At 36.8% G+C, this 4,700-nt stretch overlaps 1 long non-coding RNA gene across 1 annotated transcript; it reads left to right on the top strand.

Moving 5' to 3' along the window:
• The first annotated feature begins 712 nt into the window (after positions 1 to 712).
• LOC112462818 lies at positions 713 to 4,354 on the top strand. Its single transcript, XR_003041711.1, has 3 exons — positions 713 to 846; positions 2,303 to 2,560; positions 4,178 to 4,354. It is a non-coding gene; the product is annotated as an uncharacterized LOC112462818 (long non-coding RNA).
• Positions 4,355 to 4,700: the final 346 nt, after the last annotated feature.

Consider the following 4,700-nt stretch of genomic DNA (forward strand, 5'->3'; position numbering starts at 1 on the left):
GATTCCTTCGTAATAACTTTTTAGGACCTCGTAACCAAATAATATTATAGAAAAGATTTTCTTTGTCATATTCAAGTTTAATCTGGGAACTGGCATCTGAGGGTTGATCATGTAACTTTATCTCAAAGAGATAAAAATTACAAAAGTGAAGAAATTCATTAGAATAGAGTATCTATGAATAGTATTTATAGAAGTATTTCATATCAAAATCTGGTAAATCTGTTCACTTTTGTAATTTTCACCTTATTTTAAGATACATGATCGATTTTCAAGGGTGATTTTTACATCCCAGTGTCGAGAAAACGAAGTTTATATTACAATAATTTTTTTTATTGATTGAGAATTCATACGCTTTTTTTGTTAAGAAAGGGAGGAGTGGACTTTGCATAAGTTCCCCTGTTTTGTGGTGACAGGACAGGGGTGAGATTTAGAGTTTCGATGGAGAAAGAAACAGCGGAACGGAACTGAAATGGAATTACTTTGATTGGTTAGCCTCCCACCATATCTCTTTTCAATTATACTGTTCCGTTCCCCTATTTCTCTCTCCCTCGGGATGCATCCTTATACTCACTAATCTCTCCCCCACCCTTCGGTGGTCTTTCTCAGGCATATGGGGTTTCGCCATGGCATCTGACATTTCTATTATTCCCGGGAAAGATCGATAGCGGCTCCAGGCAGCTGGCTCGCGCTTAGACCCTTTTGCGCCCGTGACTCTCCTACTTGTCAGGGCTTCGTGGCGGCACATAGGCGTACAACAGCAAAGCGTACGGTCGTTCTACTTGCCGCTGACAGCAGAGTATAGGCTCTACGCTTCAGCGACGTATTCAGGACTAGTTGCTTCGGCAGGTAAGTTTAACAACTTACTTTTTAACAACATACTCTTACCGGATTCCATGGCTACCGCCCTGCTGCAGTTTTCACCCTTTGTTGCATAATGTCCCATATATCGTATCGTTGGATAGATCTTGAAAAAAGAAACATTTTTTATTGTATTTAAACATAATCGCGATATCTCCAACCGTTGAGAAGAAACAACTGGAAAATTGAATGGTGATGACGGTGTCGTAATAATAACGGAGTTTTATATACGAAACGAGAAATATTACTTTTATTAAGCTTTAGAATGAGTCACTCCAGAAACATACGGTTTTTAGCCTATTTTGTGGCTCTTGAAATTTGAATCAAATTGTATTCCAAACGATGCTATAATGGGACAAAAAAATATAAAATTTTTTATTTTTTTTTTATATTTGACTTTTTTGTTAAAAAGTAACAAAAGTTTTTTTAATACTGGATCCGGATTTTATATTTGGTAAAACTCCACAATTAGGGTCTATACGAGAAATCAATTGAGAGAAGGTAAATTTTATGTATTCTTGCCCCCTGAATCCAAAACTGTTGACAAATTTGAGAGTCGCTTGTATTTTTTAAGATATCGTCATGAAAATGAGACAAATCATCTTCCAGTTATATATATGTTCTTAAGATATAGATAGTACATATGTAGGCGGGAAAGGGGCTATCTCTTTCCCGCAGGCAATGGTGAGTGGGGGTAGATCTCAGTTCGCGTAAAAAGTTGAAAACCTGAAACGTATAATGATAGGCCTTGTTTCGCCCTATAAGCAGAGATGGGATAGGGCAAAAATGGACCTCACTTTGCGTAAATGATTTTCTGGATAGCATTATATTTTTCACGCAAAGCTAGGTCCACTTTGCCCCATCCCATCTCTACTTACAGGGCGAAATGAGGTCTATCATTATACGGTTCGGGTTTTCAACTCTCTAAACGAAATGAGGTTCACCCCTACCCATCCCTGCTTGCGGGAGAGAGGCGGTAGCCCAAAAACAAAAGTGAGGAAATTCATTAGAGTATCTATGATTTAATGTCGAAATCTAGTAAATCTGTTCACTTTTGTAATTTTCACTTTTTTTCAAGATGCGTGATCGATTCCCAAGGGTGATTTTTTACACCCCAGTGTCGAAAAAAACGAAGTTTATGTTACATATAATATTTTTTTTATTGATTGAGAATCCATACCCTTTTTTTGTTAAAGAAGAGGGAGGGTGGAAAACCTTGCATGAATTCCCTTATCCCGTGGTAACAGGGGTATGTGAGATTTAGGGTGTGTCCCGTCGATGGAGAAAGAAACAGCGGAACGGAATTGAAACAGAATTACTCTGATTGGCTAGCCTCCCACCATATCTCTTTTTCATTACTGTTCCATTCCGCTGTTTCTCTCTTCATCGGGGTGCATCCCTATACTCACTAATCCCCCCCTCCACCCTCGGTGATTGTTCTCAGGCATATGGGGAAACGCCATGGCAACTGAAATTCCCATTACTCCCGGGAAAGATCGATAGCGGGGCTCTAGGTAGACTCGCGCCCAGACCCTTCTGCGCACACCGCCGCGACTCTCCTACTTGTCAGGGCTTCATGGCGGCACGTAGACGTACAACGGCAATACGCACGGCTGTTCCAGTACTTCCAGTCGCCGCTGGCAGCAGAATATAGGCTCTACGCTTCAGCGCCATTTTCAGGACTATATAGTTGCTTCGGCAGGTGAGTTATTACTCCTTACTGGATTCCATGACCACCGCTCTGCTGTCTTAACTTTTTGTTGCATAGTATGTGTTCCATATATCGTATCGTTGAATAGATCTTGAAAAAAGAAATATTTTTTATTTGAATATAATCGTGATATATCTTCAACCGTTGAGAGCAAACAACTGGAAAATTGAATGGTGGTGGTGTCGTAATAATAACGGAGTTTCAGATCCGAAATGAGAAATATTACTTTTATTAAGGTGTATAAAGAGTGACCCCAAAAACATACGTTTTTAAGTCTATTTTGTGATCATTGAAATTCGAATCAAATTGCATGCCAAACGCTGCTATGATGGGATCCATAAAAAATATGTATATTTTTAATTTTTATTTATATTAGACTTTTTTGTTAAACAGTAATAAAAGTTTCTTCGATATTGGATCCGATTTTATATTTTTACATTTTTACTGAGGGTCGATTATGTATCTCGAAACAAAGTAAAAATTAGAAAAGTGAATAGATTTAAAAGGGAACACCACCTCTGAGATCTCAAAATAATACCTCACTTTGGCAATTTATTTCAGGGAAATAATTTATTCAATCAAAAACCTATTATAAGAGCTTTATTATTATAAATCTTAAAATGTAAAAAAAATATTAAAATTTTTTTTATTTTATAAAATGGCGGTGTCTTGGCCACATCGGTGCCGAGCCTCTGCTTTAAATAGATGCTCTTGCGATGAATTCTGCCACACGGTTTGACCTGAGACAAAATACAAAAGATTTTTATTAACTGCACGCCAAAAACTAGAAAAGTACATAGGATTTTTTAAAAATATTGAGTTTTGCAAAAATGGTAAACATTTGAAAAAAGTCATTTTTTCCCTAAAATTTTTTGTGTAAAAATATGTTAATTGCAAAAAAAGTTTTTAAGGTATCGCAAAAATCCTATATATTTTTCTAGTTTTTGGCATGTAGCTAATGAAAATCTTTTGTATTTTGTCCCAAGTCAAACCGTGTGGGTATTGCAGCGACATACGAGTCAGTTGCTCATTCGTGCAGACGCGCATGGTCGTTCATAGTTGCATAGGTTTTGGCGCATTATATGTGAGTGATTATAATGTGCCGAAGCCAATGTAGCTGTGAATGACCATGCGCGCCTGCACGAATGAGCAACCCGTCATGCTGACCTGCATGTCGGTGCAACAACCGGTACACCGCGGGAGTATTTAGATGCGGTCAAAACATCGCACCATTTTGTAAAATAACAATTTTTTTACGCGCCGATTATTTGTCAGATTGTCGCTTTATCGCTTAAAACACAGTTTCTGTTGGAACAGTAAACTTTTTTTCCTTAATTTAAATTGATAATTGATTTAATTTTGATGCTAATAGGCATTCTATATTTAAATATTGAATATTATAATGATATTAAATATTAAAAATTACTCTAGATGACCATTTATGCAAACAAAAAAAAATCAAACGCCCGTTCCCGCGTCAATGTGTGTGTGCTTAGTCATGTTTATATTTTACTTTCGGTTAGGCTTCAACGTCCGATTATCGCGCTTTCACGTGATCACGTGTTTTATTTGTAATATAGCTCCTAGACGTGTTTGCGTTTGTTTCAGTGGCGATAAGTTCATCACTATCGGCGACAGAAAGAAGGTCGCCAGAAGATGTGACAATGGGATACATCATCGAATACCTCCTGAAAAAGCAACTCACTGTGGTGGAGCAGCATGAGTCCACTCGCACTTGGAGTGATAAAGTTTCCGAACAAAGATACCCTTCACAAACAGGTAATTTTAATACGTTATTTGCTCTTTATAAAATTCATTTCAAGCAGGAAAATTTTATTATTTTTTGTTGTGACAGAGTCTATGTTTTAACTAAGCATTTCTTACATAGTGGAATTTGATTTTGCGATAAATCTCTAGTTAGGTGGTGCTGAAAAATGCCTTACGTAGCGAATAATTGTTGCTCAATGTTAACAAATTTTTTTTTTACCTTATTATTAGCACAGTAAAATTAAAACTTCTGCGTTTCAGTCATTAGATTAAGAAATTTTTAGTTTAATGTCCAAATATCCATGTCGTGATTTAGATAATCTATACACAGAAATAAATAGTTACTATTGTATAATGCAAGATA

Source organism: Temnothorax curvispinosus, unplaced genomic scaffold (genome assembly GCF_003070985.1).
Source record: "Temnothorax curvispinosus isolate PA1 unplaced genomic scaffold, ASM307098v1 QBEX01012794.1, whole genome shotgun sequence".
NCBI classification, from domain to species: Eukaryota; Metazoa; Arthropoda; class Insecta; order Hymenoptera; family Formicidae; genus Temnothorax; species Temnothorax curvispinosus.